This window comes from Pipistrellus kuhlii, unplaced genomic scaffold (assembly GCF_014108245.1).
Source record: "Pipistrellus kuhlii isolate mPipKuh1 unplaced genomic scaffold, mPipKuh1.p scaffold_m20_p_1, whole genome shotgun sequence".
Taxonomy (NCBI): domain Eukaryota; kingdom Metazoa; phylum Chordata; class Mammalia; order Chiroptera; family Vespertilionidae; genus Pipistrellus; species Pipistrellus kuhlii.
In genome coordinates, this window is record NW_023425404.1 from 97,342,075 (window position 1) to 97,356,116 (window position 14,042).

The 14,042-nt window shown below is 36.1% G+C and overlaps 1 protein-coding gene and 1 pseudogene across 1 annotated transcript in view; one reads left to right on the top strand and one right to left on the bottom strand.

The window, feature by feature from the left end:
- Nucleotides 1-14,042, top strand: part of MDGA2 (MAM domain containing glycosylphosphatidylinositol anchor 2) — an 865,861-nt gene that overhangs the window by 434,655 nt on the left and 417,164 nt on the right. The window lies entirely within an intron of this gene.
- The window catches only part of LOC118706615, a 45,882-nt pseudogene that overhangs the window by 2,992 nt on the left and 28,848 nt on the right, over nt 1-14,042 (bottom strand).

Genomic DNA, 14,042 nt, shown 5'->3' on the forward strand with positions numbered 1-14,042 from the left:
TATCTTCAGGTAGTTCATTTGTCCACATAGGGTTATATTTGGGGCCATGGTATTCTTTTCTCCCTAAGTTATCTTTTTCCACCTCGCACCAGTTGAGGCTGAAATAATTTTCTCCCTTTATCTCTGGAGATGCAGTTATTTTCTGTCTAGGCTCCCACCCCCACTTTCCAAAAGAAAGAACACTCTATTACCAGCGGCAGCTTATCTGATGAATATGTATGAAGTGTCCTAGAATTTAGAAAATCTTGTCACTCACTTATGTAACTTGGTGATGACATTGAGTCCTCGCCCTTCCCCCATATCTCTTGAACTAGGCCCTTTTCTGTCCTGAAAATGCACTATCTGCTCAGCTCCTGCGCCCTTCCATACTCTCTCAGATTCTGTAGTTGTCAGAATTCACTTTCTTATGCCAGAACCTTATTTTTAATGCCATTTTTCTTCCCAAACTTCCAACTTGGTAAATATGTCTTTTAATAGCAAGATTTAGCATACTGTTAAACTTTACCACCGGATTATTAATTCTGTGACTTGTCAAATAGTACTACAAAGGAAAGGGTTCTTTGTTCAAATGTGACTTAGAAAGCCTGAATTTATGCAAAGCAAACAGGTTTCTTCAGCAGAGAACTATTAATATTGTAAATCTCTTATGAGTGGAAGGAAAAAAACAGCATTTGGAAACATGTATATCTTGTTAAATATTTTAAGACCCTCATTTATGGAACCACCTTCATTTTTATAAGGGACAACCTTCAAATGAGGACCTGTGAGTAGAAGGGTAATGTAAAAGTAACCTTAATATTTTTATCTTTATGTGTATACTTTTCAAAAATTGATCTGCTTGAGAAATGATCAGTGGGATTTAAGTTACTTCCCCTACCCATGATAATCACTGTTACCCTTTTTGACAAAAGAAAAGAAAGAAAGAAAGAACGAAAAAATAATACTATGATATAGTTAATAACTTTAATCTTTTTTATTGGTGCATTACCTCAAGGTGAAAAAAAATTCCAGGACACCAAACAAATGGAAATTATTCTGTTATTGAAAAACTGAATGACTTATATTTGGGTAGAAAATTCTTTTGCAATGAGGTTGGTTTTCAATTCGTTTTGCTTTCAGTAAAATTGAAGAGGGACCTAATAGAGCTGTCAGTGTACAGGCTACTGGAAATAATTTGTGATGATGTAGCATAGCACTATAAGATAGTCTTTATAAAGCTTGGAAGAATTTCACAGAATTATACTTCCCATATTCTTATTTATGTGACCAAGTTTCTAAGTTTTTAATTAGGAAAATTAAAAATAGAAATGAGCTATGTGAAATCTTAATTTTATTCTAGCAATGTCATGATCATTCAGTATACATGAATTAATTGGGGGAAAATAGTCCCACCCATCTGATTAAAATATGAATTTCCAATAAGAACTTTTCTAAAAACGTGACATATTTATATTGTTTATATCAATTATATGATAACATACTTTTAGTGATGACTCAAAGAATAACTTCAATCTCAATTTCAAATATACTCACATAGTATAATATTATAAAATATTGATCAATAAATGACTTTTAAGTATTTAAACATAATACTTTAAGATCAAATTTTGTGGAGAAAAATGGAGTGAAACATGGTTTAAGGACAAAAAGAAATGACATAAAATTTGACTATTAAAGAAGAGCATGTTTTAAATTTTTACTAGATTATATTGAGTATCAAATTATTGTATATTCTATGAACCAATTTTTAAAATGCTGCAATCTTTTAATAATACAAAAAAGTTACCCAAACTTTTCCAACTCATCAAAAATAATAGGTCTTGTTATGGTACAATATCAAAGATGTTATTGTTAAAAGTTATTAGAAAGGGGGAATTTTAAGAAAGGGCCAATATACCTGCTTTCTTTTCTTTTTTTTATGTCAAACATTTTGAAATAAGATATAACTCATATACCATAAAACTCACCCTTATAAAATGTACACTTTTAATTCTTCACAATCGATGGATTCATTTTTTAAAAATGGTGTAACATGTTATTTTCTAATGTTAATAGTTACAATGCTGCTTTGCAATTAAACTATGAGAATAATGTTAGAAATTAAACAAAAAATACTTGTTTTTGAGAAGTATTTTAGGAGATATGTGCGCAATAAATGTTTAAAGGCCACAGTTCTCTGTAACACTCTTTGGAAAACATTGATCTGATATGACTTCAGGTTCTTGTTCCAATTCTCAGGTTTCCATGTCCTTCCTCTCTTCTCAGGCCCTGTGGCTGTTTCTTAGTGAAGTGATTGAAGAACTATAATGGATTTATTATGCAGTTAGTTTAGAAAACTGCTAATAGCTTGGGTTTCAATCATTACAAAAATTTTATTGAGCAACTCTATGTACCAGGCACAATTTCAGGCACTGGACATATCAGCAAGTGAATGAGAAGACAAAAAATCCCTGTACTCATGGACATTCTGGAAAGGGGACACAGACCAGGGACAAATACATAAGTAAAATGTAAGAGTAGTAGATGGGAGAGCCGAAAGAAGTAGTCCAAGATAATTTAAGTTTCAATAAAATGTCTTGGGAAAATTGCAATGAAAAGCTAATCCTATCTAATAAAAAAGGAATATGCTAATTGACTTTCACCCTGTTGCAAAGATGGCAGCACCCTCAGCCATTAAGGAGGGAGTATACTAATTGACTGCTCCACCCTAAAAGATGGTGGCACCCACAGCCAATAAAGAGGCAATATGCTAATTTACCACCACGCCCTCAAAGATAGTAGTGCCCACAGTCACAATATGGTGGTGCCAAGTCCCTGCAGCCTCTCTGGGGCAGCGAGGACCATGTGTGCCTGCCTCTAGTGTCCCCCAGTCCCTTTAGCCCCCCAGCCACCCAGGGCCATCCTGAGGTGCAGGTAAGTCTTGGATGATGGCTGCCCAGTCAGCCAGGGCCCCCTGAGGCTCAGGTAACCAGGGTCAGCTGAGGTTTGCACTGCCAGCAGTGGCAGCAGCAGAAGTGTGATGGGGCATCACCTTCTCCTTATCACTGGGTCACCTCCCACCCCTGAGGGCTCCCAGGTGGGCAGGCCAGGCTAAGGAACTTCCCTCCAGTGCATGAATTTTCCATCCACTGGGCCTCTAGTATTTGAATAAATACATGAAAGAAGTATAGGAGTGTGACAAATATTTCTGGAAGAGGAAACAGCAAGGACAGGATCACTGAGATAAGGTCGCACTAATTACTTGTTAATATATTTTTATTGTTAAAAGTATTACAGATATCTTTCCCATTTCCCACCCACCTTACCCCACTCCTCCCACCTCCTAGCCCCCTCCCAGGTCTCTACTACTCTACTGTCCATTACTTGGGCTAGGCATATCTATAATAATAAAAACATAATAAGCTAATTAGACTGGATAGTTGAAAAACCTTCTGGATATCCTTCTGGATGACTTTCTTGATAAAGCTGTGACTGTGAGGGCTGAGGCAAGCTGCAGCAGCTGCGAGGGCTGAGTCCTTTGCATGAATTTCATGCATCAGGCCTCTAGTCTATATATAATATATAAAAGCCTAAGTGACTGAATGACCTAACAACTGGTTGACCCATAATTATGAATCATATGGACTACTAGGGGGCAGATGCTCAAAGCAGGAGCTGCTTCCTGGTGGTCAGTGCGCTCCCACAGTGGGAGCACTGCTGTCAGGGTTCTCGGCATGAGCCACTCCCTATCAGGACTGACTTGGAGTGAGCCTGTAGCAGGTGCAGCATTGCTGGGATGAGCGGGAACAGCAGGCAGGAGCAGCAGGCATCATTGGACTGCTGGTTTCAGCCTGATCGCTACAAGATGTGGAGAAAAGGAAACACTAGTCTAAACCGATGGTCGGCTAACTCATTAGTCAACAGAGATAAATATCAACAGTACAATGATTGAAATTTCTTTTGAGAGTCAAACTTTCTAAACTTAATCTATATAGGTAGATACATTGTTATTAACTTAATTAAGGTACTCATAAGCTGGCCTTTGTTAAAAACTCAAGGGGCCAAAGAGCTGCATGTGGCTCATGAGCCACAATTTGCTAACCATTGGTCTACACTAATAAAAGAGAAATATGCAAAATGACCCTACCAGCCAATCAGGAGTGAGTGTGCAAATTAACCAGTGAAGATAGCAGGGTAATTTGCATACAGGTGTCAAGCTGCTGGGAGTGGGGTGTTCCACACCACCCCAGCTGCTACAGGCTTCTGAGCAGTATGGAAAGGCAGAAAGGAGACTCTGGCCAGAGCAAAGTTGGTGCCTGTAGGGGAAGAAAGGCCCATAATTGCACAAATCTACGTGCATCGGGCCTTTAATAAGTATATAAGTTCTTTGGTTTATCTCTTCTTGTCCATGCAACCCCACATTGAGTTATGTCAGTCTGTTCCATGCTTCCATGCTTCAGGTCTTATTTTATTGGTAAATTAATTTTATTCATTAGATGCTGCAAATAAGTGAGGTCATGTGATATTTGTCTTTCTCAGAATGGCTTATTTCACTTAGCATAATATTTTCTGGGTCCATCCAGGCTGTCCTAAAATGTAAGAGATCCCTCTTCTTTACAACTGAATAGTACTCCTTTGTGTAAACGTCCCACAGCTTTTATATCCATTCATCTACTGATGGGCAATTGGGCTCTTTCCAAATCTTAGCTATTGTAGTAATGTTTCTATGAACATAGGGGTGCATATATTCTTTCTGATTGATATTTTGGGGTTTTTAAGATATATTCCCAAAGTGGGATTGCTGGATCCAAAGGAAGTTCCATCTTTATCTTTTTGAGGGAACTCCATACAGTTTTCTTAGTGGCTGCACTGGTCTACATCCCCACCAGCAGGAAACTAGTGTTCCTTTTTCTCCACATCCTCATCAGCACTTGTTGTTGGTTGATTTTTTGATGAGACCCATTCTAATAGAACTGAGGTGATATCTCATTGTGGTTTTAGTTAGCATTTCTCTGATGATTAATGACTTTGAACATTTTTTTTAGTATTTGTCTTGGCCATTTGCAAGATTACAATCATAATTAATGAGTAAAGATCAGTGTGGCTGACCTGGTGTGAGCTTTTAAGAATGTGAGAGATGATATCTGAGAGGTTTGATAAGAATCTAAAATGATGCATATACTATTAAAAACAACATGAAGATTCTTCAAAAAATTAAAATAGAATTACTATGTAATCCAGAAATTCCATATCTGGGTGTATATCCAAAATAATTTAAAGACAAATCTCAAAGAGATATTTACACACCATATTCATAATAGCCTTATTTATAAGAAGTGAAAGAAATCATGTCCATTAACAGATGAATGGATAAACAAAATAAAATATTATTTAGTTCTAAAAAAGGAAGTAAAGCTTGTCAGATGTTATAATATGGGTGAAAATTAAAGATATTATGCTAAGTAAAATAAGCAATCACTCAAAGATGAATAATGTGTGATTCTACCAATATGAGTTTCCCAAAGTAATCAAATTCATAGAAGCTGAAAATAGAATGATGATTGCCAAGGACTAGGAAGAGGTAGAAATGGAGAATTGTTTAGTTGGTATGAATTTCACTCTTGAAGGATGAAGTTAAGGAAATCTGTTGTATAGCAATGTGAATATGCTTAATATCACTGAAGTGTACAATTAAAAATTGTTAAGATGGTTAAAAAAAGTCATGGAAAATACAGTTGTTAGTTTTGCTTTTTCTGAGACTTTACACTTACCTTGTCCTTATCCCAAACCCCTTTTCTAATTCATTCTAATTTCTAGTAGCAATTGTCCCATCTATATTAATGAAAGGGTAATATGCTAATGAGACCAGATGTCTTCCAGACGTCATTCCTGATAAAGCCAGGTCGGAGGGAAGCCAGCCCAGTCCAGGTTGACTGCAGGTGGCCCAAGGAGGGAAGCAGTCCAGGTCCCTGGTGCCTGTGGGAGGCTGGAGGAGGGAGCCAAGGCCCCAGGTGCTGGAGGGAAGCTGGTGCCAGCAGCCAGAGGAATGAAGGCCTACTCTTGCACAAATTTTCATGCATTGGGCCTCTAGTTATATAATAATGATTTTATCTTTACATGTTTGTCTTTCCCACAAGAATGTATACCCATAAAGGCAGAATTGGAGTCCTAGTCTCTTGCATCTGTATAGTTTGGTAATGAAAGAACCATAACACTTACCTAGCACAACTTACTCATAAATGAATAAAGACTAAAAACTTTGACTGTTAATATCCCAGTATAAACAATATTATGGGAAACAAGACACAACTCAGTCAAACCACTTGAAAGTATTGTACACAGACATCATATTTCTTAGGCAGTAGGGTTTTTCTGTGCCAATATGAGTTTTTTAATCCATTAATTGTTTTATAAGTAGAAGACATTTAACTTTAATTTTCATGAATATTACTCACTGGTGGCTGAGATTGAATAGTAAGTTACTTTCTCAATTTCTTAAAGTAAAGTTGCTAAAGAAATATTGAGTGAAATGTTGACTATATGTTAGATTTTTCCTATTTCAGACATTTCTGTTTTTCATAAGATATTTTTGTTAGAAGTGTTTCTTTGCAAAAATAATATAAATGTATTTTCTTCTTTTATTAAGATGTCACTTTCACCTTGTCCTTCTTACCCATTTGCTAATCTAAACATATCTGTATCCTAACATATATGTTTAGCATGTGATATCCATTTAGCTTTGGATTCAGATTGACACTTCCAAATTGTGCTCCTGTTAACACTGATGTTTTATTACTAAAATAGAATAATGATGTTATGTCTCAATTTGAAGGAAAAGCACAGTGGGTTAACAGATTAAATTTTCTTTCTTATTTTTTTTCTTAAAGAAAGTAGTATAATTTTAATTACATGTTTTAATTCAGTGTTGGAAGACCTTAAAGTCTTATATTCTAAACCAATATAAGCGCTGCAATTTATATATTCCTGGATCCAATTGACATCTTATCTAATTAAGGACAATTATCATAAGAATACCTGTAAGTTAATTAATATAAGTTAAGTTGGCGGCTGAGTGATTTGGGTATGTTCACATTTCTCTGGATACACAAAGTCTGCCAGGTTAAACTTTCTTCATTTTATATATTTTGTCCATAGATAATTTTTGTCCATTAGTGCTCACATTAGCTCATTAGGTTATGAAAGAATGAGTAGCTAACCCATATTAATAAAAATGTGCACAGCCCAACCATTGTTGCTTCAGAGTTGAGTGTTGACCTATGAACTAGGAAGTCAGGGTTCAATTCCCAGTCAGGGCACATGGCTGGGTTGTGGGCTCTATCCCCAGTAGGGGGCATGCAGGAAGCAGCTGATCAAAGCTTCTTTCTCATCATTGATGTTTCTATCTCTCTCTCCTTCTACAATACCTTCCTCTCTGAAATAAATAAAAATATTTTTATTAATATGCACAATTGTGATTAAATGTTTTATGGTTATTTTTTGAGACAGAACCTGCAATATCTATATTGTCCATGTATTTTATGTAAAAATAGTGATGCTTTCCACAATGAAATATTTTACAACTCTACTCCGTTCTGAAAGTGATTTGCCTCAATAAACTTAAGAAAATTATTATTATAAAAATATTGTATTTTAACAATATTTCTATACTTTATGAACCTCTTATATTTAGGATTCTAAATTTTCTAATATTTACCTTTACTTTTTATCAAAGTACTCTATCTCTCATCTTTCTCTTTATGTGTAAAAGTGTCTGATCAAGAAAGGCATGACACCATCTAACCGTTTTATAAGTCTGAATTGGCAGTGACAGTGCTGAGGCATGGCTCTGGGCACTATAGTCACTTCTCCTATTTCTAATAACTTATTTTCTCCCAATTATCATGAATAGAATAATAATATCAACAATAATGCAATTAATAATAGTGATTATAAGGGAAACCTCTTTGATCTATGAGTCAGGTACTATTATTTTCTCTATTTTCTAAGTGGAACTAATGTAAAAGTTAAAATACTTGTTAAGATACCCTACTAATATTAATACATGGACGTAGATAAAAAATTGAACCCAGGCATTCTGCTTTAAATTTTGTGTTTTTTAGCCTGAACTGTTGTTGTTTTTATAAATAAGTATATGCTGTCTTATCTTGAGTGATACTGTTTTATTTCCAAACAACTGCAAAGTTTATATGAAAGTATGGAAGTCTTTATGGTTCATGGGAACTGAAATATTTTGGTGCAGTCTGTGTGGAAACAATGAACAAGTGATGTTCACTCATGGTAGCCATTATTTTACTGACAGACTATAGCCATGACTTGTAGGATAGTTTCTTAATGTGTAGTGTAACAATACCAAAGATATAGTATATATACTACATGGCCAGTGAGTCATAATAGGCAAAGCCCAATATTTCTTTCATTTATGAACAGAAAAGTAAATATATATGAAAACAAAATGTGCTATAGGCACCCTAAAGCTTAATAAATAGGTAGGAGTTATGGGAAGACTTTTAAGCAAGGTTATAATTAATATATTTTGTTGTGTTTAATTATATTATTATTTTTCTTTTAAGAAAAATGGACTACAGTAGGAAAAAATATTTAAACAAAGCAACCCTTAAGAGGCTATTGATATATTTCAGGTACAATGATAATAATGGCCTAGATTGGGATGATATTAATTGAGATATTGCAAAATGGTTAGATTGAGATATGTTTTAGAAGTTGAATAAACAGAATTGCTGAGAGATTTAGAGAAGGATAAAAAATGACTCCTATAATTGTGTAACTTATGGGTTGTTTGGGCTATAAAATAAAATAACAAGCAAGACTGGACACTTTTCGGAAGATCTTAGTTTTCATCCCAGCTTTTACCATTTAGTTTATTGTGATTTTAAAAACGTCACTTACTCTTCTTTATATGTATTTCCTCAGATTCAAAGTGAAGGAAATAATAGTACAAAGAATTTTAATAATGATAAAATGAGCTATTATATATGAACATATTATTTTCTTTATTGATTAAGGTATTACTTATGTGTCCTTATTGCCCCATTGCCCCACCCCCATCCCCACCCCTCTGGTGTTTGTGTCCATTGGTTAGGCTTATATGCATGCATACAAATCCTTTGGTTGATCTCTGCCCCTTACCCCGACCCTCCCCTACCTTTCCTCTGAGGTTTGATGGTCTGATTGATGCTTCTCTGAAAATATTTAGCACAGTTGGCCTATATTTTGTGTTCAATAAATTTTTAATATATAGTGAATCCTCTCCATACACTACAGATAGAGTGTTAAAAATGATATTATTATTTATATTAACACTAGAGGCCTGGTGTACAAAATTCTTGCATGGGTAGGGTCCACAGGACTGACCAGCAATCGGGGCTGATCAGGGCCTTCTAGCTACTAGCCAGGGCTTCCCTTTCCCAGCTGATGGCTGCCAGCTGCAGGCAGGAGCTTTCCTTCATTCCATGTTGACCCTTGGTGGTCAATATATATCATTGTGAGCAATAGAACTCCTGTTCTCCTGGTCCAACTTCTGCAGGGACACTTTGCATATTAATCTTTTATATATATAAATCATTGTTGCTGTTATCACTGTGTATTGCATGGCAATGCAATGATAAACTTCACAGTGGGAAATCAATAAGCATCATAATCAACATTATTAATCAACAAAAATTGATGAAATATAATAAAAATGATGGAAATATTTGAAAGTTATAATATGAAGGGAATAACTTATTTTCTACAACTTATTTTGGATAAAGTACCCAATAAGAAAAGCTTGTAATTATATCCAACTAAGGCCAATCAGATAACTCTTGTTGAAAATATAAATGCTTTTTGATCCTGTTGTTCATGCATAAATATCTTAAAGGTGATCCTCAAAATAATTTATAATAATTTACATAATTGGAATAGAATTGGGGGGGATTTAATCAATCCTTCACTTGGTTATTAAAACAAATTCAAAATTTTTCTGAGGTGAATCATGACCTTCCCCATAGATATTCTTTACTTTCTGATAGAGATGGTTTGTTCTCTCTTTCTGTGCTCCGTAGTTTTCCTTAAATAATGTGCAACAGTCTATTGGCTTATGTTTAAATCTTACATGTTAAAAAATATATGTTAAATTATTTAGGACCATATTTAGTTTGCAACATTAATTAGGTGTATGCTGGACCTGTAGCAGGTAAAAAAAAAAAAAAAAAAAAAAAAAAAAAAAAAAAAAGAAATGAACAAAACAAACAAAAAACACCACAAACAACGAAAAAAACCCCAAAAAACTCTCATCTTTCAATTGGGGGATGGAAGCTCAGGACAAAGAGGATTAAGGAATTTATAACAATGTTTTGAGGATGAAACAATATGGCAGCATAGGTAAACACTTATGCTTGCTGCCTCCCACTACCACATCAAAATTACAACTAAAATACAGAACAGCTATCATGCAGAACCATGGGAAACCTGGCTGAGGGGAAGTACTACAACTAGAGAGGTAACAAAGAAAGCAAATTGAGATTGGTAGGAGGTATGGAGGCTGGTCCGACACCCAGGTGTGCCACTTTTTTAATCAGGTGGGAGATTGCCTCTTTGGAGGCTGCCTGGAAGAGCAAGAAATCCAAGCCCCATACCAGACTCCTGGCCCAGGGTTTCAGAGCTAGGGAAAGAAGTCCCTATGGGTAGTAAGAACTACAGACTGTAAAAACCAGTGTGGATTGGGGCTGGGTGACACACAGCCTGCTAGAGACCCAGCTGCTCCTCTTTAAAGGCCATCACCATGAACTGAATTTACAAGCTCCCTCTTGCTCTGAGCTCTAGTGCCAGGTGAGCCTCTGGGGGACCCAGACCGATACAGGGAGAAAATGGACTGTCTGTCATTGGGGCAGAAACTCAGGGGCGGTTTTCTTCCAGGTGGAGGTGCTTTCAGAGGTCATTGTTCCTGTGCTGGAACCTCCCTGGTGCAGGGATGACTGACAGACATTTCTGTTCACTCCACTCTGGAGATTCCATGAAACCCCACTTCACCCAAGCTGTGTCAGTGGCTTTTGTTTATGGATGGCCTGTCCTTTTTCAGCCTAAAACCTGTCAAACAAGCTGGGTCATGGAGCCTCAACCCTAATAATAAAAGGCCTAAGGCCAGCACCAGCACCAGCCTCTTTGCTTCACAGCTGGGCCTTGTCTGGGCACTTCCAAACCAGATACAAAGAGGAGGAATCTGCAACTCTCTCGGTATATCCTTCTGGGTGGCCCCCTGCAGTGGCTGACTTTGCGCCTCCCTGGAGACCCAAGGGTTAGTGTGAGACCATATCAGATTACAACTCTTTACATCCATAAATGACATACTTAAGGGGCAAATTCAGTGGGCACCAAAGCCCCACTGAAGCAAGTCCTGCTCCATAGGGGTGTCTCCTGCACAGCAGCTCTCCAACTATAGTCACAGCTGGTCGCCACAGCCAATTGGCCTGGAGGTCAATTCCATCCAGTGATACCAATAGCAATCAAGGCTCAACTACAAGACTGTGCACCCTGCCCACAAAGGGGTGCCCCAGGAGTGTCCACCTTGGGTGGTTGAGGAGGCAGAACTGATAGGCTTTATAGGACTCCTACTACACAAGGCCACTCTATCAACTCAAGGAGACTTAGCAGCTACCCAATACAGTACATAGAAAGCAGTCAAAATGTGGAGACAAAGAAATGTCACAAATGAAGAAAAAAAAGAAAAAAAGGAAGAAAGCAAACTACTGGATATCAAGTTGAAACCACAGCTATAAGATTACTCAAGAATCTATTGAAAACCTCCAAATAACTTAGTGAGACTTTCAAGGATCTTAGTGAGAATGAAAAAAAAAAAAAAAAAAAAAAAAAAAAAAAAGGAAAAGGACCAGTCAGAAATTAAGCATACACTGACTGAAATAAAGAATAATACACAGGTATACAACAGTAAAGGATCCCAGGAATCAAATCAATGATTTGAAATATGAAGAAACAAAAAACACCCAACCAGAAGAGCAAAAAGAAAAAAAGAAACCAAAATATGAAGATGGTGTAAGGATCCCCTGGGACAAATTCAAGGGTACCAACACCTGAATTATGGAGGTGCCAGAAAGAGAGCAGATACTGAAAACCTATTTGAAAAAATAATGACAAAAACTTCTACCTGGTGAAAAACATAGACTTACAAGTCCCGGAAACATAGAGAATCCCAAACAAAAGGAATCCAAATCATAATTAAAATGCCTAGGGCAAAAGACAAAGAGAGAATCTTAAAAGCAGCAAGAGAAAAACAGTTAGTTACCTACAAAGTTGTGCCCATATGACTGTCAGCTGATTTCTCAACAGAAACAATGCAGGCCAAAAGAGAGTGGCAAGAAATATTCAAAGCGATGAAAAACAAGAACCTACAACCAAGAACACTACCCAACAAAGCTATCATTTAGAATTGAAGGTCAGATAAAGAGCTTCACAGACAAGAACAGGCTAAAGGAGTTCATCACTGCCAAATCAGTATTATATGAAATGCTGAAGGGTATTCTTTAAGAAGAGAAAGAAGAAGAAAAAGGTAAAGATAAAAAATTATGAACAACAAAGTGACAACAAATACATATCTGACAACAAGTGTGAATCTGAAAATCAAATTTAAAAATTTTGATGAACAGAATAAACTAGTCAATGGAATGGAAACAGGGCCCTGGGAATCCTGACACTGACATTTCTTGGAAGGAAGGGGGTGTGAGGGTGTGGACAAAAAGATTAGGCAAAGATCTTTTTATATGCATGTATGCATTACCAATAGGATGCACTAGGGTGGCAATAGGGTGGCAAAGGCCTGGGGTGGGGTGGGAAATGGGTGGAGGGGAGCTATGGAGGAAAATCAGAGGGACATCTATATATAATATTCTCAATAATAAAGATAAAACAAACAAACAAATAAAAAAATCTCAAAATTTTAAAATTGCAACAATACCTTAAGTCCTAATTTTTTATTTATTTATAATACACACATATTTGTATGGAAGCATGTATTAATTTATTACATGGAGGATAAGTATGTAAATGAATAAATAAAAACCTTAAAATCACTGCCAAACAAAATTTACCACTTCCTGAACACAGCATTATCTGTTGCAGATACTGAGTATTCTGCTCTCTAGAACTCCAGATAATTGTTCTGCTTTAGCAGTGAAGTTTTCCCATGCATAGGTCCAGGCTGAGGTTGCTTTCTTTGTTGCAGTCATTGGGTAGGAATACTCTGACTCTAATGTAAACTATGGTGACAGACCAATACCACAGATAATGAGACATTCCCCCCTTCTGCCCCAGAATTTCCCGGGGAAGTCCTGTATCTCTGACACATCCTTTTGAGACTTTTCAAGGCATTTCTGAGGCCCCTGGATTGTTTTTCCTATAGTGTGAATGTTCCCTTGCTCCACCAAACCCAAGTTGTCTCCCATTACTTTCTCTAGTTATTAGTTCTTTGGGAATAGTATTTGCAACACAAAGGGAAATAAAAGAACCAACTTCACACACACACATATATATATTTTTTTTTAATATATATATTTATTCAGTGAGTGTCTTAGCCCTCATTCCTTGAATTTATCACTGTCCTACTTTTTTTTTATAAATCTGTTCATCTAAAAAAAAATAAGATAGTCTATGATTAATTTAACAACAATTAATCTGAAGAACGTAGTAAGCATAAGAGTTTGGTAGAAAGATGAATCTAAACATAAATTTAAATTTTGGATTTTAAATGTACTAATTTTGTCTAAGTCCTTATAACAGGGTCAATTTAATTTACTTTACCTGTGTTAATTGAACTATTTTCTAGGTATTAGAGAAAATAAACCAAGACATTTTATTACTTTGACAACCCTAACAGTATGTTGCTCTTGAGAAAACCATTTTGCCTTTCAATCACTAAGATTTACAATTACTATGATGCTCAGGAATTGTATATCTTATAAAAGCAAAGCAAAACTAACAAAAACTGAGACACTGTAATTTGACTGATGCCAACCATCTGCCAATTTTTA